At 40.5% G+C, this 24,945-nt stretch overlaps 1 protein-coding gene across 1 annotated transcript in view; it reads right to left on the minus strand.

Annotated features, from left to right (window-relative positions):
- LOC141791820 (uncharacterized) overlaps positions 1-13,765 on the minus strand; it is a 50,155-nt gene extending 36,390 nt beyond the window's left edge. Inside the window, exon 1 of the mRNA XM_074672476.1 lies at positions 13,520-13,765. The gene's annotated coding sequence lies outside the window, so the exon portion shown is untranslated. The remainder of the gene's footprint in view (positions 1-13,519) is intronic.
- Positions 13,766-24,945: the final 11,180 nt, after the last annotated feature.

A 24,945-nucleotide genomic window follows, 5' to 3' on the forward strand; every position in this document is an offset into this window, starting at 1 on the left:
ATCAAAAAGAAGCCGGAGAGGGGGAGTTAGTTAGGGCTGCATGAGCTCTACAGGAGGGATGATGATGCCCTCCCTCAGCGCGCTGCCGCCCGCCCCACCAGCAGAATGGAGATAACAGCTTTACAGTCACAGGCATGAGGAGAGAGCAGGCTAATGTGTTCCAGATGATTTAACACCTGGGCAAACCTGCAGCATAATAAACTATATAATTAGCCTGGTACGAGTCTTTGAACCGTGAAACATTCAGTAAAAAAATAAAAAGTACATGTGGGTCCAGGCATTTTGGGAAAAAAATAAAGATTCCAGCAACTCTTACCTAAATGATCAAACTTGATATTGAGCTGGAAGTTTGATTTGGTAACGCTGCCAGTTTTAGGATTGTACTGATATTATGCTGATTGAAAAATACTAAAGAAAGCCTGAAGAAACCACAGGATTCATTAGTTAGACTTCAGAAAAGAGTGTTTTGCATGCGCTAGTCGGCTTTAATTTTCTGTAGCTTAATCCTTTCATTTTTCAAGAGCAGAAGATGCAAACCACAACAAATGCTGAATAAAGCAGTTCAGAGTCTTCTGAATCTTGCAGCAGCTCCTCTCTGAACAGCGATAGGGATGGGTATTGAAGAGATTTTATTGATACCAAAGCTCTCATCGATTCTGCATATCGATTGGATTCTTTATAGATTCCCTTATCAATTCCCTTGTGAATTTTCTCTCTACACAAAGTAAGTTTTACAGGCTTTCTGCATCAGCAACATATTGAGTTTATGAGGAAATAAATATGAAATTAGTCACTCGATTTGGATATCTCTAGACGTAAATGAATAGCAGTAATAAATAATTGCACGTCATGTGATGTTGATGTTCTGTTTTGTTTTACGTTATTGACTCAAGTAGGCCATCCAGTGTCTTGAAGTGGTTAAAGCAGTTGTTTAAGTTGTTCGGAACCTTGTCATAGTTATGAAGCCAGCCATGAGCCTACACAAAACTTTTCTTTCATTTTTGTCACTTTGAGTTTTCAGTATTGTTTACAAAGAGTAACTGTGATAAGTCTCTGATGAAAGTTTAAATTCTATTCTGAAGCTGAAGTTATACCAATTTATGCTAACCGCTAGCATATCAATGCAATTTCCCATATAAGTTGGCACCTACCTAGCGCTATTTTGTTTGAATCGTTTTGGTAAATAAGGTGACGTATAACATGTTGAATGTGTTGATTAGGAATCTTGTGTAGGAGAGTAATGTACATTTTTTTGTTTGTTCAGCTCTTCAATAAAACTTCAAGTGGAAACTCCTGAATCATAGTTTTCTTGGGAAACTGTTATCTAACTGCTAAGCCAAGATAGCAGTAGCAGACTATTTGTCGTAAGGTCCGGCAGCTTCTGCATACTGTAAACAGTCGATAAGGAAATCGTTAAGCATAATGGCTATCAATATCGATGGAGTGAAACATTTCTCATCGATTCTTTACAGGAACTGGTTTTCGATTCCCATCCCTACTACTTGATGTTGTCATTTCTTCTGTGTTCAGCAGACATGCAGGTTTAGCAAGAGTCTAATCCAGAAAAGTCAGAAATGCTAAACTTCCACTGTTGAGTACATTTCTGTAGCAAGTTAACGATAATGTTAAAAGACGACCCAACCAAGATGAAAAGGTTCTTAAAGCTCTTGCTAATAGTGGCTAGGCTGCAGGTAGTTTTGAGGTTTTTTGGACACCTGCAGTGAAGGAATCTACATCCCCAAACACACTCACAGGGTCAGTCAGAGTCTGTCATAAGGTGAGACATGTTTTCTACACGTCCTAAAGTCCCACACAGCCAGTCCACGTTGACTCAGTGAATAGTTTGGAGTAAAACAGCACTCTTCCTTCAGATACTAGGCTACACCAATAAAGCAGGGTCATCTTTAATCGAATCTGAGACTCTCAGAGCATCATGAGGAGCTGCTTCTGAAACTAACTCAGCTTGTTTTCAGGAGCTTGGTTTGAGGTTATGATTTCTTTAACAGTTGTCCAAACAATGACCAAATTACTGTCCCTGAAATAAAATTTTCCCTCCTTGTGGCTGTTAACTGAGACGCACTTCACTGAAACCACCAAACACATGCAGTATTAATGGTACGGTGAAGTATCTCTGCTTTTGGAAAATGAAACCAGGAGTACAAATCAAAGTCACTACACACCAACCACCTGCCAATCAGTCGGTTCAATTATCTGTTTTTCTTCATCCTCCAAGTTATCCCATCATTCAAAATGTTTTATGAAGAATAAGTCTGGCAGTTGTTTAAGTTGTTCGGAACCTTGTCATAGTTATGAAGCCAGCCATGAGCCTACGCAACTTTTCTTTCATTTTTGTCACTTTCAGTTTTCAGTATGTTGTACGTTTTACATACTTGTGGGTCAGTGAATTCACATGGCTGTGCAATATGCCGGAAAATCTTCGTAGGGTTTCTGTGTTAGTCAATTTTTTTGATCCCAGTCCAAGATTTGTGTGATGAACATGCAGTAGATATTACAAAGGGGGAAACAGAGCAGTACTGGAGTAGACGAATGATATGAATAACATATGACGTTTACAGAAATGCTTTTGTTGCAGGAAACACTGTGTTGACCAACCAAAGGGTTTGACGCTTGCGTTTTTTCAACACACAATAGCATTTTGAAGAAGGTGCGTGACAGGCTAGGGTACTGTGTGGGTCATTGTTTCCTTATAATAGCTGTTTGGATACAGCTCTTTTTGGCATATCAGGTGAACTCATTCATTTTGTTTTGAAAACAGGAAATGGGCCTCAGATGCAGGCCAGCATGACAGGCCATGACTTACAGCGTAGAGGAGACCATAAAGTAGTGTAGTCTTTGGGCAGCATGGTGTGCAATGCGTCTCCAGCTGCAGGGTTGATGCAGTGAACATTTTTAGGGACAAATTAATGGAGGGGGGGGCTGGTGTTTTTGGGAGCAGATGGCTGTCTGGCGGTGCAAGACTGATGGCAGGCTCTCCGTTCCCCTCACTGCGCCCCAGCTTTACGCAGCTCTTCCATCAGAGGGCCCCTGACTGACAGCCAAACACCCACACAGCAGAGTGGACAACACCAGAGCAAAAACCAGGCAGTTATGTGAGCATGTGCTGCTCAATTACTGACTCTTAAAATTCCCTGACTTAGATAATCTCTTCCTCTGCTGCATACATTTTCTCATCAGAAAAAAAAACAGGCTGCAGAAAGTGGATGGCAGGAAAATTAGTCATCTGAGTCACTTGTTTCCAGAGGCTGATGAGCAGGCCGTTTCTGTCAGAGGACAATCCACGTTTCCACATTTATGCTCGTGTTAAGCTCTGAGCTGGCACAAAATGACAGGAGGCGGTACACTTCTCTCTTTATATGGTTGTCCTCACACATAACCAAACTGACAGAGCTACAGGCGCTGTGCAGGAAGGAGGAAAAAAAAAAAGAATAGACCAGGATGTTCCCAGAAATACAACGTGCAGCATGGAGGGTTGAACAGCTGTTACAGGAGCTTCTACATACACACACACACACACCTGAGGTTTGCTCTGGTGCTGCTGATGTGGCAGAAAATCAATGAACAGGTTTAGTAGATGGCTAAATAAATGCTGGAGCACAATGTCACGACCGTGCAGCCCTACTAGCGCCAATAGAAACTACAACCACTTGTGCTGTTGAAGAAATGGTTTAACACAAAGTAAAAGGATCCACCCAAAACCAGTGTTTTTTATTTAGACAACATGTAAACAACAAATCTTCAGGAAGTTTCTACAAGCTCATGCCCCTATGAAACAAGGAGGACTTTAGCTGGTAACATAACAGTTAAAATTTAACACTGATTCTCTACCATATGTAGCAACATAAAAGTTAACTAAGCTGTTGAGAATGATCCAAAGGGAAACATTTAAGAGTTGGATAAATAAATTTAAATTTCTGACTAACTGACTAGTTTTAATGGGCAAAAATGATCCAACATACCTAATCATGGGATCACAGAGACTAGAGTTGGTTTGCCAAGCATGGCTACAGTAAGCAGAGCTAGCACCATTTGGTTACCTGTGCTGATTGCACGTTAAACTGGTCAGTGTTTTACGACAGCTTAACAAGACACAGCCAACAAACAACTTAATCTCCCTTCACTACATTGAAATACTGAAAAAAACATCCACGCCAACGTGATATGATCTGTAATCTATGCTCGTCTACATGGGGGCAGTACAGCCTTATAAAAGCCTTGAAATCTATTAATAACTCAATCAATTGAATAAAAGTTCTGGTACTGAGCATAGACTGTATATAGAGTGGACAGTGTTGCTCCGCCATTTACCATTGTACGGTTTAGAAGCCAAAGTTCCTCCGTCACAGGCGCAGCCAGATAGCAGCTGTGCAGCCAGAGTCTGTGCAGTAGAGACTGTGAGGGATTCTGGGAGAATCTGAGTGGAGCCGGGTGACAAAAATAATAGCAGTTTTTTTCTGTTGAGAGTCCAATCTCTTCTTGGTTCTACCTCTTAACACATTTTACAATCCCTAAAAAAAATAAACAAGAACGTTGGCTGTCAATCATAGTTAAACTTAACGTAAAACCTTGTTTTTAACCTCTTATAACTAATGAAAATAAACTTTTCAGAAAAAAGCAGACCTAAATACAAGGCAGCCAAATAATATCTTCAAATCACCACAACAATCGGACGTGAGAAACATTTCTACGAGGTGTATTACTTTTTTTAAGTTTGACCACAGTCCATATGGAATGACTGGAGAGACAGATTTTTTGACTAATACTGCAGCCAGCCACCAGGGGGAGCAGTTTTTGTGGGCCGACCAAGATGACATCACAATTTTTTTACAGTCTATGGTGTCTATGGTGGCTGACTGACAAGAGTGGTGACATTTTGTTCAGTGTACCAAACCTACACATTCTGTATCTATATTTTAATTACTGAAACCTCTGCTGCTGCCTGGAGTTACATGTGGGACAAAAGAAGCTTTTTTTCTCTCAAGGCAAAGATTCTTCCTCAGCTCCTTACTCCGGCTGCTCTATCAAATAAAGACCCCCCCCCAAAAAAAAAAAAAAAAAAAAAATCTGAGAAACAGAAACAATTTGCTCACGTACAGGAAAAATATCATGAGAGATGAGAGGTTGTGTTATAGTCCACAGGGCGCACTGAGAAACTGAAACACAAAAGATGTTCTGCTAACCAAATACACAGCATCCTTATCTAATTTCAGATTTGGAAAAGCAGGAAGTCAGATTTCCATATGTCGATCTTAAACATGAGCTCTCAACAGTCTTCTGTCTCAAACTGGGTGTTGGTAGACTGATGCTTCTGTGCATCATTAGAAAGCTAATGATAGTAGGAGCTGAACACTGGTCATTATCAGGGCTGTTGACCTAATTTGTCTTTAAGTTTTTAATTTGAAAACATTCATCTCCTCCAGTCATCATGCTAAGCTAGGCTCTCAGTTTGTTGGTCGTAGCTTTGTGTTGATCTGACAGGCATGAGAGTGAAATCAGTTTTCTCTCCTATGACTCTAAACTAGCGAGTAAACATCCAAAATGCTTCACTACTTCAAACCACTGCAGGTTTATATTTATACACACTGAACCACATCCTCCTCTCAGCTGTTAGGTGAACACAGAGGGTTATCATCATCATCATCATCATTATGAGGGGGCTTGGAAGAAGTCAGCGTCTTACATAACCTCACTGAATTTTTCATTTTGTTTTCAGATCTGGGTGAGATTTTATCAACTCTCAGGCTGAAATATGTCTCTCGTCAGTTTCTGTTTAGTCTCTGTTTGTTGTGTGAAAATGCTGCTCGCCTGATAGAAAACATCCACTTTGAGCTGGCTGCAGTCAATTTTCCACTCAGATGTTAAGGCCAAAAATAAAAGCAGAAATCAAAGCGGCTCCCTCTGCTTTTCAAACAGGATGTGCAAAGATTGTTAAGTACACTTTGACACCTTTAGACTGAACGTTCGGCGTGAAATGAGTAGTTGTGCAGAGCTTTCAGCTTGAGCAAATGTTGGTCTAATCAATGAAAACAAAGACTTTTATTTGCCTGCACAGATGTTGTTATCACAGAACAAGATTATACACAAATCCGCATGGAAGCAGGGAATTATCAAACTAATCTGGGTTTTAACACTCGAGCGTGATTCAGCATCCAATTTCAACAAGATAACACACTCTCTGATGCATCCCTGATATATTTCCCTGACCACAAAGCTTTCAGGGCAGCATTAAATCCATCCAGTTTTCACAAATGAGGTCAAAGTTGACTTTTAGAAAGCAGCACTGCGTTTTTTTTTCTGACCACAAAGTCACAGCAGCATCTACCTGTGAGGGAATGTTAATTCAGCTGCAGCAGTGTGGGGCTGCAGGTGGAGGGAGGCGGCTACGTGAAGCACCTCCAGCTTTCTGCAAATACAAATATATGATAATGATCACGTAATAACTGATGCAGCATCTGCTACAGATGGCTGCTCTCAAAACCAGAAAAAAAAAATCACCTTTTAATGAGTTTTCCATCCCACCTCTTCTGACTTCAGCCGTTCAAGTAAATCATAGAGGTGTCGTTAGAAACACATGTTGTGTGAGCGGTTTCAAGAAACAAGTCACTCAGCTTCACACAGACAGATTTAATAATTGATCAACTTTATATTAGAGATGGGTACCAAACTAGGTACTTTTACAGACTGAAAACGGGGTCATGTTTAGGTACCTAAACGCATCCTTGTGACTGTGAGGGAGTGGAAGAGTAGGCGATTTTCCATACTGGACATGGACACACCATTGCAAGTTTATATATTGAGAAATAAATGTGGTAAATTGAAAGACTTATGGATTTAGTATTAAAGCAATACATATCCATTACCACATAAACACACACAAAAGTAACAAATAATTTTACTGTTGAGTACTGATATGGATTGCCAGGTACTGGGCATTGGTATCTCACAGTGAAAGGCACCCATCCCTATATGAACATGCTAAATCTTCCATGAAACTTATAAAACTCCAAGGATGTTTCTTAAAATTATCCAAATTATCATGTTTATTGACATCAACTCCATATATTTAGGGATTCATAGAAGGGATTCACAGATATATAACCTCAGTGTGTTGGCTTACTCTCACCCTGTTGGCATAAACTAGTAACTATTGGGGTTACAGACATCTAAAGGCAGCTGATCTGTGTTACATTTGATGCATAGGATGATGATGATAATGAAAACCCTGATTTTTCACAGGCTCTAAGTTTTTAGTATTAAAGACAACACATGCAAACAAAAAATGTTTGAATATGAAAAACTAATTTAAAAGCTGAATAAAAAACCTGCTAAACGTGTGTAATTATTAATTTACAGATTTTCTTAAGATCTGACTCACATCAAAGATTTTGTGGTCTTACTTTTTTTTTGCTGTGAGAGTAGATTAAAAAATGCTTCTTACAAAGTCTGTGATCATAAACCAGACTGAAAAGCAGAAATAGGTTACAACACTCAATGTTAATGAAACTGGATTGGTCAGCATTTTCACTGTAGCACTCTTATTTATTTTTTTCTTTTTAAATGGTTTACCAGCCGCCTAAATAATGACTCATGACTTCAGGAAACTAAGCTGCATTGTTGTGGCTCATGCTCTTGACAGTTTGGTGAGATCCTAGTTGTTTTAGTTTGTCAAGTTTTGGGGCAAGTATTTGAAAGTTCCCCAAATTCAATTGTGAAGCGTCTTTGTGCACCTTTTGTAAAAAGGTAGCCGAGTCTTCTCAAGAAACAAGCCTGTAGCTTTTCTGGCCATGTTGGCGACACTGGGAATTTTCAGTGATGGAGAGTTGGGTGGTTGAAGCTTAATGAAAAGTCAAACATTAACACATTTCACCATGCAATGCGGATTACTGATAAGACTATCCATTTGCATAAGTATTTATAAGGAATATAGGTACTGATACTACAGAATTTGTTTCAAGCAGGTTTTTGTAAATTAGTGTGACTGAATTTGTATTGAATTTGAATTTGTGACTGTGCTGTCTTTGGTCAAAATTATCTGTCACTGTTAATTAAAATTTAATGTATCAAAAGTGCTAGTGGTATTGGGACTTGGTATTGGTGAGTACTCAAGAGAGAGTACTCGTACTAGTATCGGTCTGCATAAAAAGCAGTATCTAACATCCCTAGTTTTTGGTAATGTTTTCAAAATAAATATTTTTTTGGCCCAGGTGAGGGGTTTACCAATGAAAATAAAATGTGCAACCAAAATTAACAGATAAATAAAATAAGAAGCTGTGTTGAAATTGGTTCACTCACTGTTGAATTTTCATTTTTAGCACTGGAACCATTGGCCCTGTTTGCATCCCTGATTCAAAGTCCAAATGTTTTTTTGTAGCTTAAGGTAAAAGATTTGACATTATTAGTATATCAACAATAAAAGTTTATCAGTCGCTATTTATAATGAATGTTGTCTGAAGTCACCTGCGAAAAACGAGCAGGTGTTGAGCATAATGTTTTTTTGTTTTTTTTGTACGGAGAGTAGGAACTGGTTAAACTGTGAGAGCCATGGAGCTGATTAAGTTAACGAAGAACCGTTTTTAATCTGCAGACACAGATAAGGTGGACTGAAGTCATTATGACTCAGTGATCAGGCTTAACTCGCACACGTCTAATGACGTAAGATTAACTTGGAACAAAAGACATTACCTCCAACCTGAAATCCTGCCGGCTGTAATGACTTCCCTCTGACTCAGGGGCCTTAATGAGAGTGTGTTTGCCAACAAAGGCATGATAATGATACAATAATGACACGCAGGGATGGGCCTCGTGTTAAAAAGTAAGCAGCATTAAATCTTTCTTGTCTCTGTATATTACTCATCCTGTTGTTTGGCTGATATGGATCAGCTCCAGCACAAACGCTGCATTAATCCTAAATGACTCGAAGAAAAGACAATGACTCCTTTATCCTTACAGCTCATCTGTTTGGCTAATTCTGCTTTTCGCAGTAATCTGCTTCGTCTGACTGTCTCATCAAAGCTCACACCACTACAGGCAACTGATGGCAAGTCAAAATAATTACATCAGCTTTATCTCTGCAGTCAGCCGACAGAAAGAGACGGAAGAAACAGCACAAACCGTCCAATCAGAGCGCAGAGTGATCGTGAGTGTTGAGCCATCTTTTCTGTTCTCATAGTTTTCATTTTACCTTGTTTCACACTGAGACGAACACCTGACTCTCAGGACAATGAGTATCAAATGTCCTAAACATCCAAAGCTAATTTATTTCAATCATTACAGAAAAAAAGATGATGGTGTAAATCTGTGCTGCAGGGCGATGAGCTTCAGCGTGGCCCACATATTCCTGTTCTTTTGACGGATATTGAAAAGAAGTCAGAGCCAATCCGTTATGGACAGCACCTCTGTGAGCACAGTGATTTCTTTTTATGTTCAGAGACAAACCTAGGCTGCCACGATGTAATGTATTGGCACATTGTGAAGTTGAAAGACGAGAGCTGAATTTGACTTTTTTCCTGAAATAGAAAACTAAGAATAGACACAGACAGAGGAGCTCAGAGCGAGAGAGGTTTTGTGCTTGGCTTGGATCTGAGCCCTCTGTCACACCAAGATAAGAGGAACAGTCAAGTGCTTTGAATATAATTTTACATCTTTAAAGTTTTATCTTCTAGAAAAAAAGCATGAGCTGTGCTTAGAGGTTGGAATTATAATCAGCTGATGCTGTAAATCTTAAATCTGGACACTGCCAAAAGGAGCACTAAATGTCATTCAGACTGTGACTTCCTGACTTCAACAGCATACATGAAAAACATGATTGTCCTGGTTGTATAGCTGCTAAAGAAACGTGACCTGCCTGTTACAAAAGAAGACTGCGTTTTGATCTGAAACAGGGAATGATTAATTAAGATCTCAAATGCACTGGAACTTGTTGAATCATGCATGCAGAGGTCCAGAGGATCCCCAAACCATTTTGTATCCAGCAGGCTTTTCATCCAGAACAAAAATAACCCAGTGGCAACATCTGCTAGTGTCAGTGTGGTAACAACAGTCTGTTTCCCTCCCCTCTCTTTAATTCATGCCGGACCGTGTTCATGTCCTCAAACAAGACCTTTGAGAGAGGATGACTGTGCATGAAAACAGCAAAACAGCAAACCTGGAGGCTGTCACTGCAGCATCTCCCTCAGCTTCACACTGCCTGCAGCATCAACATTTTTCATGAGAGTAACATTATTAATAAGGTGGGTGAGCATAAGGATGTGTATGAGTGTGCAGTTTTCTCTGAGGATAAGCACTATCTAAGAAACTTTAATATCATATTTCACCTTATATCACAGTTTTACATAGAAGAGCCTGCACGTCTCTGCTCAGCTTGAGCAGCGTCTTAGCTTGTGCTATCTTTAATTATCGAGCTGCACCACATTCTGCATTTTTCTGTTTTTTATATGAGCATGACACTTTCTTTAAATTCCTTTTGGAGCCAAAAGTTTGGGCCAGTGTGACCCAGAAGCATTTTTTGAATCTGCTTCAGAAAGTTTTGATACACTTATGCAGACGACACTGTAGCTTAAAGTGATACTCCGGGATGGAACAAGTTGGGTCCTATCACAAGGTTTAGGGCAGAAATTACCCCTACAGCAGTGATTTTGTGCAGCAGAAGCCCAGGGCGCACGCACCAAACACCCCCTCCCTGCTCCTCTGCCGGTTTCCTCTGCACTCAGACGGGGCCATTTTTTACTTGACCAAAAACACAAATAAAGGGACTCCCACCAAAAAAATCGAATATCGGTCTGCATTCATGCTTTATTTAGAGAATTTTCAGCGCGTTACTTTCACACAAAAACACCGCAAAATAAGGCTCTAGTTCTAATCGTGTCATAAAACGGCGCTATCTCCGCTGCAGGGCCACAGCTGGCGATGAGATATAAACAAACGCAGGTAGTCTGCCATGACGGAGAGACATGATGACAACTAGAGCCTTATTTAGCTGTGTTTTTGTAGGAAAGTAACGCGCTGAAAATTCTCTAAATAAAGTGTGAATGCAGACCGATATCAGGTTTTTTCGGTGGGAGTCCGTTTATTTATGTTTTTGGTCAAGTAAAAATTGGCCCCGTCTGAGTGCAGAGGAAACCGGCAGAGGAGCAGGGAGGGGGTCTTTGGTGCGAGCGCTCTGGGCTTCTGCTGCACAAAAACACTGCTGTAGGGGTCATTTCTGCCCTAAACCTTGTGATAGGACCCAACTTGTTCCATCCCGGAGTAACACTTTAAAGACCAAACTTGCGCTTTTAAAGATAAAACATGAGAAACAAAAAGCCCTTCATTTCCTTAACTGTGCTAAATAAATTACTAATAACTCCACACTCCATCACAAATAATTCAGGCTTGCTCCTTCCTATTCCACCGGAGGCTATCCCAGCATGCACTGGGTTTAAGGCAGGTAAGCAGAACAGGTCCCAGTCACACGCTGCTAAAACATGAACAGGCATACAGTCACATCTGTCAGCAGTTTCTGGTCTTTCTGGCTGGTGTGTCTGCAGACTGTAGGAGGAAATTAGAGCACTGGGGGAGATGGTTAGAGTACAGTATGCAAACTGGAGCTGAAATAATTAGGTGATTGACAGAAAAGAAATCAGCCACTATTTGGTCCAATTTTCAAGCTGTGGTGTTGAACATTTGGATGAAGTTAGTGTGAGAAGACTTTGAATCGAATGAAAACTTGATCAAATCTAACCTTGCTGCAAAATGATCGATACTTTTTTTAGTTATGAAACCTTATTAAAAAAAACTGAGAAATTACTTTTTTAGCAGAAGCAGCCCAAAGCTCAGCCTCTTACATTGAAGGCTTACCTCCTCCTACATCAGTAATATCTTTACCCACCTGAGGCAAAGCATTACTTTTTTTAGTTTTATTTTTTTTACCAACTTTTAATATCATCAGTGTGTCTGAAATGTGCTTATCTTTTTAAACGTAAAACACAGAACAACACTGACTTTGTTAATCCTCATTACTGTTGCTCAGGCGTTTCAGGTTTATATCATTATTATAGCCTCTAAATGTTGTCCATAACAACCACATTGTTTTATACAATTATAAGGGTTAAGGATTTCTTCCTATGCAATCCTCACGTCTCCCTTTTTTTCTTTTCTGTTAATACGGTTTTGTTTTTTAATGTAACTTATGCAGTGACGGTAAGGTAAGGTAAGGCACACCTCATCCTTCCTGAGAGTCAAAGTAAACTTAATTATTGTTCCACTGGAACATTACACCCACTCCAGTAATGGCTGCCTATAGCTTTATACAGGAGATTAATGGAAACACTGAGTCACCTCTATAGTTTCTGTACTTCAGATAAGAAACCCCTCATATGAAAGGAAGGAGGCGTCACACTGTGAGCTGCTGAGTTTGATGATTACTGTCAGTGGTGTGTGGTCACTAAAAACCACAGGAGCCTCATTAACTTTAATATTGCAGAGACAAGTTTGTAACTGATCCGTGTACATCCCTACTTTGCTTTGTTTCTTTTAAGACAGCACCACTCTGAATCCTATCTTTGTGTATTTCTACACAGTTACCACACTTACTCATTAAACAGCTAATTATCAAACTTTTGATGAAATAAATAAGCTAATGTCAGATTTCCAAATGCATCAATCGCTTTCTTTTTGGCGTCTGTTACACTCAACTGCATCTGCTCCTCCATCTTTGTAGGCACATCCTGTTAGTGACACTTTCTTTTGTTCCTGCTGGATTTGTACTCCCATTGTAAACAGGGACAAGAGCATTTACTATGAAATGTGTGTCAATGAATCACCTGGTGGTTACACTTTAAATACCTCAAATGTTCTCTCTGACAGCTTATTATCTCTCCTCTGTCTCCTTTCAGCAACACTGAGGCATAAATAACCCACATATATGTAGTTCTCCTCTTCCTCTGCATTGTTGTTTATATGGCTGTTTTGCAGGCCAGTAATGGAAAATCTATCAGCTCCTGTTTAAATCATCGCTAGGTGGCGCACTGCTTAATTTATCTGTAATTTTAATCGCAGCTTCCTTCTTTAAACCTTTACAAAGATGAGAGGTTAGCTAATTGTGATATAGAGAGCAGGCCTGGACCCACAGGCCGCTGAAGCTTCACATGCTGTGGTTAAGAGCGGATATGTTTAATTAAGGCTCATTAAAACATGGCTGCAGTCTCTGATCTCGATAATAAACCAGCTCCTTGTGACAATAAAACAGCTGACCTCCTCCACACAGCGGTGACCAACATAAAGATGCTTTACGTGCTTTTAGTACGAGTCGTCAATGTGACTGCAGAGTTAAATCCTCAGGAATCATGGAGCCATGCAATAAGCGATGTTTCTGTGCTGTGAGCTAACCTGACCCTCACGCATCGCGGTGACAGCCGCTGCTCTGAGCGCATCCTGCTGCTGATGAAGGGCTCAGAGCAGCGGCAGGCCGAGCCGGACCCGTCGCCGGGACGAGCAGCGTTAGTAAGAGATAAACATTACTTACATCAAGCGTGGCAGAGCTGTGGTGTGTTCATCATTTGTGCGCAGCGGAGTGAGGGCTCCTCATGTCTGTGGTGGCCCGGGCAGCAGGAGCCGATGCGTTGGTATGATCCAGATGTGTAACACCTTCCTTCCTGCCTGCTCGCTCCTTCATGTACTTTAAAGAAACACACACATAAAAACAACTAAAGAGAGCTACCTGGCCGTAGTAAGAGGAGCACAGCTCTGCCGGGCTGCAGACAAACAGTTAAATAAATAAATGTGATGCAGAGTGCTTGGCTCACTCAGCTGGCGTCACGTCTGAGCGTGTGTCACTCTGAGTTGCGCTTCGTGTGTGAGGACACACTGACGGGGAGGTGGGCTCTTTTGTCTCTCCTCTGGATGACATCATCCCAGACCAATGGAGAAACACACGAGATGAAGGGCTCAGGGGCGAGCACGCAGCACGTGCGAGCTGGTGGAGGAGGAAGAAACGGAGGAAGAGGATGGAAAACAAGCCAAACAATCACTGTCTTATCAAAAATCTAACGAACAATTTACAAATTAAATTAATAAATTAAATAAAGTGGGTGAAAGATTAGTGTGCGAGGGAGCAGCAGTAGGTATGAAGGAGTACGTTTACTTTATTTACGCTTTACCTCTACTGCTCTACAATCCTGAAGCTTGTATTCAATTTTTCTTCTATTTCAGTCTAATTAAGGTGTTTAAATGAAAAAGAAATTTGTTTATTGATGTTTTTTTAAAGTGTTATTAAAATTAAATCCATAAACTATTTAATGGCTATAGAACTAAGTGCATTAAATACTTATTTTTATGAGGTTGCCTTTTAAAGTTATAGGAGATATGATACAATGTTGAAAACTATATTACAATTTTACAAACACATACATAAAAAAAAAAAAAAAAAAAAAAAAGCTCTACGACTGAAATGACAAAAAATGACGACATTTTAACAACATAAGAAACAGAGCATAATGTAATTATTGTCAAATGACCTCAGCTCTTAACAGAGAATTTAATTCAGTGTAGCCATTCATCACTTAAATGATTTCAGCCTGAAAAGCACTTGCAATCGATTACTGTGTTAACATCAGTCATGAAACAATTTTGTATTACCATGTTTGGCTTGCTTTTTCTAGGTGTAATGAATGGCTGTCTTGGAGATCTTCAGTTTTTTTTTGCTACATGTCTCTCTCTCATGCCAATTTCCAGCAATGCTAAGATGACTGCCTCTGTGGATTCACATTATTCTTTTGTTTCAAGCGTTATGTGAGAGCTGACCACTTCTGAGATGTGCTACAGCTTGAATGTGAGCAGGAAACCACTCCTGGCCTTTGCATGTGCAGTACTGCTTATGGTATGAAATAGCCTCTCATATACCCGGGGAATACAACAAAGTTTAAGCATGTCATAAAGGACATAAAATATTATGTAATCAGTTGCATTTTTGGTCATGTTCATTGTATTTTCCAGGTAATATAACTTTACCACACATTAAAGTGATCAAGAAATTGAAGAAAACAAAGGTGGTCTTATTTTTTGATACTGCTGATGGGGGGAAAAAAAGTGTGAACATGTAAATTAATTATAGCGTAGTAAACTTCAGTCACTTGCTAAACACCGTAGTTATCTTGCTCCCTGCTGCCATTGTGATAGATTTTTTTTTTTAATTGCAAAATTTACTTCAAAAGCTCTGAGAGAGTTCGGCTAAAAAAAGTTAAAAGTAATTCATTTATCCTGTTAATTGGAATTGAAAACTTAATCAAAGTAGTACCTCAAGACTAATGCCGTGTCCCTCTGTAAGTACACTTACATGAAGAGCACTGTGTACTCTCTGTACTTACTGTAACAGTGCACGAAATCTGACAGGATAGTGTTTTCCCAAATCAAACACTGTGTCTTCAATAGAGAATAGAGTATTTTTACTGTTGTTTCAATAAGATGCACTGCAATTTAAAAGGTAAATTGTTTGATAGCTCCAACTATCCCAACTATTTATTTCAAAGTTTTTACATTTGTTTTTTTATCATGAATTCTTTAATAAGTTTTTCTGATTAAAAAGTTTGTTTGTTCAACAAATTCATAAAAGATTGTTTTGTTGAGCTATTTTATTTTCTATTATTTACTTTAATTCTTTTCATTAACCCTCCTGTTATCTTTGGGGTCAATTTGACCCCATTCAATGTTTATCCTTCAAAAAAATAATAGTTAACTTTTTTATTTTGGCTTCATATTTCATGACTTTTCCTCATTTAATGGGAACTATTGATTTAGCATAAAATTATTATGATGATATTTTTTCATTTTGCTGTACACATATTGTACGCATCGGTGATCCTCTGGGGTCAATTTGACCCCAAGCTGTTTTGGCTGTGTAAAACTTGTTTGTCTTTGTGTGACCCACGTGTGACCTTATATTTCCACACCTGCAGGTGCAGAGTTAATTCTTTTGAGTTGATACATGTCATGGAGGGGGGGGGGAATGTGTGTGTGTGTGTGTGTGTGACCTACTACTCACACCTGACAAATAGAACTGATATTTCCCGCACTGTGGAAGGTGGGGTATTCCCGCAAGGACAATGGTCGTTTATGTAAAATAAGGGAGGAGCAAACATAAAAGCTTGCATTGCAGCTCTCTGTCCAAATCATTAGGGCTCGAGCCCACCAAGCGCAGGTTGGGCGAGAGCCCTATTGAAACCCTTGTGATTATTATTCTACGCATTTTTTTCTTCTTTATTATTTGTTTCTGCCAAAACATTGCCAATTGTGTGCCCTTTGCTTGGAAAAAACGCCCCAAAATTCACATGCCTGAAAAAATCTATGAATCTGCAACTTACACAAAAATGAACGCTCCATAGTGCCCCCTAGGGGATTAAAACTGCAGCCCCTTGGGCGACTTTGAGCTACAGCCCTAAAATTTGGTGTGTATAATGAGCATGCCCAGCCCTACAAAAAATGTCCCTAACGACTTTTGTGCTTTACGAACTTTGCTATTTGGGCCTAAACATCGTAATTTGGCGATTTTGGCCAACATACAAACTAGTCCTAGGTTTTTTCACTTATCAACTCAAAACTTGGCTTGACTATACCACTCCCATTGAAGATCAATAATCATAATTAAATTTTTATAATTTTTTTCGGTATGGGTACGTCATGGGCTCAAACTCTGCCACTGCCGGTCCCAAGCCCGGATAACAAAAGAGGAGGGGTGAGTGAGACTTTATAGTGACCACAAATATGTTACAAAAAAGTAGATAAAATAAGTAAATAAAAATGTTTATGAGAGTAAAGGGGGGGTTACCAACATCAATCAATATGGTTCATTCTGTGAGAGTCATGAATGTGCACCCCAATCAGAAGAGATTTGGATGAAAGATTTGAAAGATACACAAACTCTAAAACTGAAAGTTTGACCTGATGGTGGCGCTGCAGGAAAGGTCATATCATCACCAAAACCATCAGGGTTCATACTCTTATTGTCATTAATGTTGTCAGTAAATTTGAGAAGATTTGGATAAAAACTTTTCAAGATAAATTATTTCTGATTGAAAAGTTTGGCCTGATGGTGGCGCTAGTGGTCAGGTCAAGGTGCCATTATCAAGGGGTTATTTATGTATTCAACAAATAAACAAAGTTCCCGGCACAAAAAATTGGTCAACTATTTTCTGTAAATCATCTTCTGAGGGCAAATATCCCTTGGGGTCAAATTGACCCCAAGGGTAAAATGTGTGAGCAATATTTGAGGACGATAGGAGGGTTAAGTAATTATTCATGTTTTAGCTATTATAAATTATCTCTTTTAATATTTGAGTGTTGGATTTCAGCTCAATATTTTATTTCTTTTTCTTTTTTGCCACACACTCTTTGATCAAAGCACTTCAGATGCAATTTCTTGATGTCTTATTTTATTTATATGTCTTCTTTCTTTTTTAAACATTTAACTTTGTATAGTTATTCTCATTTTGTGCCTCAGTGTCATGTCATTTTTCTCTCAGTGTTTATAATGCCTTTTTTTATTTTACTCTGTAAAGCACTTTGAATTGCTCATTTTATTAATGGTGCTTTCTGAATAAACTTACCTTAAGTTTGCTGAAAATAGAAAAACACACAAATTTACACAGAAACACTCACACAAAGCACACAGCGCACCATTATCTCTCTCAGTTTGTTATTTAGAGCAAAGCTACTTAGCCAGAACAGAAAAATCCACTTTTCCCTCATCTCAAGGAGAGAGGATGATTGACGTGGATGTTTTTCCGACTGGGAAATGATTTGCTCATTGTCGTGAAGTAAAGTGGAGCCAACAGTCCCAGAATAATTTTAGCAGTTTAAGAGTTGGCCCAGAAAAACAGAGATTTTAGCCTTGGCTGGTTTTAAAAATAGTTGTGTGTTCATCCAGCTCGTGTGGCCTTCAGAAACATCTTTTTTTCCTTCTGCCATTTAAGTCACAATAACAAAGACTCTCAGCCTTGAATCTTCACTGTATTCAAGTGAACTCATTTTTCAACAAATACTTTTTGAGCTCTTATTTAAAAGACTAATTCAAGAGCCCTATAACTGCTCTGCTAGCTCAACAAAGACATCACCGTCTGTTGCCAAACATAAATTTGGCGCAAGCAGAAGCTCACCAGACGGCTCTTTGATGGCCTGGGCTTATTAACAGCCCTGGATAAAAGCCCTGGCTGAGGGTCTTACAAGCTGGCCCACCTCGAACAAACCTCTGCAACTACACCTCTGATCACACGGGCCCGCTCATGATTAGAGAAATTACCACCACGCAAACCTGCACCCACATTGGAGTTATCGATTCATTTGAACTTCATTAACTCCAAATGTGCGTCTCTGACTGCCACATAGCTGCCTCTGCTACCAACAACACTCCTCCATGACACATTGTCTCCATCTGCAAACACTGGAGACACTTCACCCACCACCGTCACTTCAGGCCTGTTCACAGCTGTGACTGTACTGTTAAACAGAAGTCTCTCAGATTCACTAATTAGCAGCACGGAGCAGACAACAGTTCATGTCCCCGTGGATATGTCAGAGACACCTTCTTCACTTGGTGATGTAATGGGATGTAAATCTGACAATGTGGAAAATCACTCCTGACACCTGCACTGTAAATTAGACAACGTGTGTGTGTGTGTGTGTCTAAAACTGGTTCACTGAAAACATTTGCAAACCTCAGTTAAACACTGAATGTAAGCCAGGATCACACAATGAGCTTTATCTCAAATATATCAGTCTTTATGACCAATTCCTCCTGCTGAAATTATCTAACAACCCCCAAAGAAGACTATCTTGTCCTAATGTGGCCTGCGCAACAAAAGTTTTATTATGCAGGAGTCATACTTACATATCTCTGCTTCATTTCAGAGCAGCAGGCGGTGTTGAATTTTAATGTGCTTGTCCAACCTCTTTTTATCCGTTACAGAGCCTCCCTCACAATCTGAGACTAAAGGTCAGCTGGTTTCTGGTGCCAGGAGGTGTAAGTGTCACCTCCTGGATGGCTGCTAAAGAAGCAAAACAGAACATGTGTGAATATATTGTTTTTTTATGTCATCTGTGCTGGTAAAAATAAAATAAAATGAAATAAAATAAAATAAGATATCTGAATTTGTTGCAGGCAGTCATTGGTTTTGGTTTGTTCACCTGCTTTAAAGAGAGGTACTCCTTGACCACTGGCCTTTTGTCACACATTCATCCATTCTTCCACTTGTCTGGGGCTGGGTCACAGTCGCAGCAGGCCAGGCATTTCAAGACTGACATTTCTCTCTGAGCAACATTTTTTGGCAGCTCCTGTGCATTAACAGGCCAAACGGGCTGTGTAATCCCTCCACTCAGCTCTGAGTCCATCCCCTTCAGAGGCATCCAGGAGTTAAATGCCCATACCCTCCTCTACTGACTCTGTTCATTGTGAAGTACCTCTGATCCGAGCTCCCTCCAGTTGTTTGAGTTTCTGAACCTTTTTAGGACTGAGCCAGGCAGCCTTTGAAGGACACTCATTTTGGCCACTCATATCTGTGATCTCACTTTTCAGTCGCTACCCAAAGCTCATGGCTGAAGGTGAGGGTTGGAAGGTGGATCCGCCGTGCAGGAGAAACTCGCTGGGATTAAAAAGCTTCTTTGAGAAAGACAGGCAGCACGAATCAAAGAGCAGCAACACATACAAACACAATACAAGACAGCGCGGAAAATGAGGGAGAGGACTGAGTTGCAGATATAACAAAAAGGTTTGATCTAACTAAACTCAAAAATCCAAAAACTCAAAACAAAAACTCTAACATAGGAAACAAAACCAAAAAATACTGGAAAAACTCACGAGGACTCAAGAAGCACTGGAAGCACAAGGCCATGACAGGAGACAGCGACAGCGTACAATCCAACGCAGACAATGAACTGACAGAGGAACACAAGAAACACAGAGACTATATAGACAGGGGAGTAATCAACGCAGGTGTGAAACAAGACACAGGTGAAACACATGAGGAGCAATCATACTGGAGGGAAACACAAGGAGAACTAAACCAACAGAGGGAAAACACAGAAAGAATAAGAATAACCACAAGAAAACTTACTTGTGACTAGAACCAAACCAGAACCACAAGGAACACAAGCCAAAGACGAAAACAGGAAGCACAGAACACACAACAAGAAGACCTGAGATAAACACAAGAAATGCCAGACAAGAATCACAAAGAATAACCAAGAAACCCTGAGACACCCAAGAAAATCCAAAACACAACTGAAAACCCAAATCATCACACCTAGACATTCAAAGGTACCTTAAAGACATTAAATGAGACTAGTGCCCCAAGTTCCAGGTCTTTTTGATTCATTCCACCTAATATTAGGGGAACAACAAACTTGGATTCTGATGGACCTCAGTGCTCCATGGTTCATGTGATTCACAGTGTCCAGAGTAACTAGGCGATGCACATAAAGAAGTCATTTTGGACTGGAAAAAAAGTAGGATTTGATTCCAAAAGGTGTTTTAGTTTTAGGCCATGTCCACAAGTATTTGGGAAACCGCATATATTTTCATACGTTTATGCCTGTCGTCCGCACAAAACTGCAGCTTTACGTCACTTAAAACAATGTTTTCTGAAAACTTATTATTCTGATTGGCTGGCATGGGTTTTACGTCAGGAAAACACTGCCCATTATGGGTTCGGCGTGCTTGGAGCCGCACTAACCAGCAGATTTACCCGCTGTGTACGGACAATAGTCTATTTTAAATGAAGGGGGGGGGGGGGGGGGGGGGGGGGGGGTACTCGTTTTTGTAAATACCAGGCTACGTGAAGACATGGCCTTGATCTTCTTAACATACTTCTTTCAGGAGCTACATCAGTGTAGCTGACTGACTTTGTGAAGCTTAAACTGGTATGAGCCTCCTCTGTTGCCATACTTTTTGGTGTGACTCTGGTTGCAAGTCTAATATTTATGTCTTTGCAGTAACTATGAAGTTCATTCATTCATTCATTAATTTTCTGAACCGCTTATCCTGTTTAGGGGTTGAAGGTGGCTGGAGCCTATCCCAGCTGTCTTTGGGCGAGAGGCGGGGTACACCCTGGACTGGTCACCAGCCAATCACAGGGCTGACACATAGACAGACAACCATTCAATCACACACTCTCACCTACGGAAAATTTAGAGTGTTCAATTAACCTTGTGAGCATGTTTTTGGACTGTGGGAGGAAGCAGGTGAGAACCCACGCATGCACAAGGAGAACATGCAAACTCCACACAGAAAGGCCCACTAGCCAAGCTGGGAATCAAACCGGTGACCTTCTTGCTGTGGGGCTGCAGCACTGACTATTGCACCACTGTGCAGCTCCACTTTGAAGTTAACTCAAGTAAATAAAGCGTGGGGGCAATTCATGGGTTGGACTTTCTTAGAATAAACTAATGTGTTAGGGTTCATCCTGTTCATGGCGTTTGACAGCCTCGTTTCAGGGCTGGTTCTCTTTCCACAAATAAGCCGAGCTATCTGGGATCTCCCTGAGGGTAAAGCACTCTCAATTTATAAGAACAGACTTGAATTTTAACAAATTACCTTTTTAAAGTCAATCACAAAAGTATTACAAATTAACACTGTATCACTTCACTGGTGTTACATAAAGTCTGTATACACCATTAACCATCAGAAACTATAGAGACTGTTTGCTGTTTCAAATACAGGACACCCCTTTTATAGAAACAAAGTGAAAACATGAATTAGAGTCAAATAATTTTCTAAGTGATATTATACACATGGTGGTACAAAGTAGATCTATATTCTGAGTCAGCTTGAGTTGATTTTCTTCTCCATTAGCGGCAGCACAGCAAGCTGTTAGCAGTGATTTTAGCTGTTGTTAGCTCTTATGAAACAAACAGTAGCTTACCTCCATACCCAGCAGATGCAGGGAAACCTCCATGTGGAGTCATGTTTATGGTAACTTGATCTACAAAGCACAAGTCCACAATAAGCTCTCCCTGAATCCAGCCTCTCCTGACTCCTGTGGGAAATATCTGGCTCGTTAGCTGCTAAATGCTTCACCATGTTCACCAGCTGCTTGCTAACTTTGTTATGTGATGCTGAGCTGAGTGTTGTGTAAAGTGAACTTATCTGCTGACTGTAGTTTCCTGCAGCAGGGATATGAAAACAAAACAGTGAGGTTTAAAGATGCTACAGGCTGGAGAGATGAGGGGAATTACTTCAATAAATGATAATTGTTGGTTTCAAACAACACCGATCACATCATTCACTGTTATTACCAGAAAATACGAGTGATTTTAATGTTCAAGCACTTAAATCCCAGATGTTTTGAGCCACACTGTTTCTGTGACATGTGTCTCTGAGTTCACATCCTTTTGTTTTAGTTCTTTATCAGCCGTCGTCTTAACCTGCTTGTTCCTCCTCAGGGGGCTGCAGCATTTCTCAGCGTGCTGTTGGCAGCAACAACCAAACCCATCTACAGCCACAGCATGTGTACACATATTAGGTCCATGCTTCATTTCTGATGGTAGAGCTGGGAACAACAATGTCACAGAACAAACCAATATGTGTAAGCCTCATTGGCAAGAATGGTCTAACAGAGAGATTTTTGAAGCAGAGCGGTGATTTGGGCTCAACAGGCTTTATTATGTGATACCAGAACTGAAGAGGATAATACAAAAGATTATTCTCTTTCAGAAAAGTTTGAGACCTCTGTGTTGTTTCCATGTGTTTAAGGGGTGTATGGAGTTGGAGGTGGAAAGTGAGGGTTGAATGAAAATGGTTTGTAACAGGATCACAGCAATCAAAAGTGTGTAGGGTAAAGGGGATGTTTGGGCAAAATAAGTCAGGGAATCTGGACGAAAAGGATCAGAGGCAAGCAGAGGCCAAATTAAATCTGAGAGAGAGCAGCTCATCCCTTCTTTTTGTTTCTCATCTCTCTTCTCCCTGTGCTCACTCATTACAGTTTTTCTCAGTTGCTTTGGTTCATTTCTCAGAATTGAAATTCTCAGCTGCTTTTTGATGATGTGGTCCTGTTGGCTTCATCAAGCCGTGACCTTCAACTCTCTCGAGCGGTTCGCAGCCCAGTGTGAAGCGGCTGGGATGAGAATCAGCACCTACAAATCCGAGTCCATGGTCCTCAGCCGGAAAAGGGTGGTGTGCCCTCTCCGGGTCGGGGATGAGATCCTGCCCCAAGTGGAGGAGTTTAAGTATCTCGGGGTCTTGTTCGTGAGTGAGGGAAGGATAGAGCGAGAGATCCACAGGCGGATCGGTGCAGTGTCTGCAGTAATGCGGACTCTGCACAGGTCTGTCGTGGTGAAGAGGGAGCTGAGCTGGAAGGCGAAGCTCTCTGTTTATTGGCCGATCTTCGTTCCCACCCTCACCTATGGTCATGAGCTTTGGGTAGTGACCGAAAGAACAAGATCGCGAGTACAAGCGGCCGAAATGAGCTTCTTCCATAGGGTGGCCAGGCTCTCCCTTAGAGATAGGGTGAGAAGCTCGGCTTTCCGGGAGGAGCTCGGAGTAGAGCCACTGCTCCTCCGCGTTCAGAGGAGCCAGATGAGGTGGCTTGGGCATCTGATGAGGATGCCTCCTGGACGCCTCCCTGGTGAGGTGTTCAGGGTTCGTCCCACCGGGAGGAGACCCCGGGGCAGACCCAGGACACGCTGGGGAGACTACGTCTCTCAGCTGGCCTGGGAATGTCTCGGGATCCCCGGGAAGAGCTGGACGAAGTGGCTACGGAGAAGGAAGTGTGGGCTTCCCTGCTTAGGCTGCTGCCCCCGCGACCCGACCATGGATAAGCGCTAGAAGATGGATGGATGGAAATTCTCAAAACTACTTGTTCAATCATCACATCATTGTTTTACTTGTGCACATCAGAAAAGCAGTTTCTTTGAACAAGTGGCAAATGCTTTGGGACACCCATGCAAATTATTATGTACAATTATCTGCTGTTCCTTACATTATCATTTGCTTTTGTCACGTTGATTAAAATGGATTATCATGGGTCTGTGTTGAATAGTCTCACCCCCCAAAACATTTAGTCATGAGTTCGTCTCATAAGTATTTACATGCGGTTGACAAAAGGTTGAACAAGTTATCATAATCTGTCAAGCATTTTTCCACACAATCCCATTAATATTTTTCCTGAATCTGTCTGGATTAGTAATTTGCTCCCTGGTCAATCTTGACTTTCTCTAACAAATGGAAATGTGTGAAGCATCAGATCAACCAATGATCAACCAGTTTTCTGAAATAAGTCAGAGGTTCATGTCATGATCCAACCATCAACTGGAAAGTATGTCTGTGTACTTTCCTCTGTACAGAAAGTGGCAACAAATTTTATTTAAAGAACAAAAAAGATGTTTCACACATGTGGACCATGTTCTCAGTCATCAGCTTAGCTTTTCCCTAAAGAGACTGTTTTGTGTTCACATTTCTCCTTTTTTTGTGCTATGCAGCGCCTTCTTCTCCTTTCTGTATCAATGATGGGGTCAGTTACAGTTTTTCTCAGTTGCTTTCATATATTTCTCAAATCATCCTCGCTATTTGCTAAACAGTAATTGCATTTCTTACAACAGTTTGTACAAATAGCAAACCACCATGGATTACCTGCAAAAGCCAGTCTCCTTCTCAAAATCCTTAGTTCTTCCCTCAAAGTAAATTTTTGTGTCAGTGAACTTGTCAGTGCATCAGAATGTCAGTGTGTATGGATAGGACAGTCAAAGTGCTTAGTCATGTTGTCAATATAACAGTTTACTCTGGAAGGACGTTCCGATGTAAACTTTGCCTAAAGTTTTGATAACAGTTGTTGTAAATTGTAAGATATATCTTAGTGAAAGTGGGAGATTAATTACAAGAGACTAGACAATATTCATGTTTTCTCTTTTACTGTTTGTGCTGTAATTTGTTGACCTTCCCCATCATTGTGATGAACATAGATCAGTCAT

This window comes from Halichoeres trimaculatus, unplaced genomic scaffold (assembly GCF_033239565.1).
Source record: "Halichoeres trimaculatus isolate MK-OKI-2021-1 unplaced genomic scaffold, fHalTri1.1 fHalTri1_scaffold_6, whole genome shotgun sequence".
In the NCBI taxonomy this organism is placed as follows: Eukaryota; Metazoa; Chordata; class Actinopteri; order Labriformes; family Labridae; genus Halichoeres; species Halichoeres trimaculatus.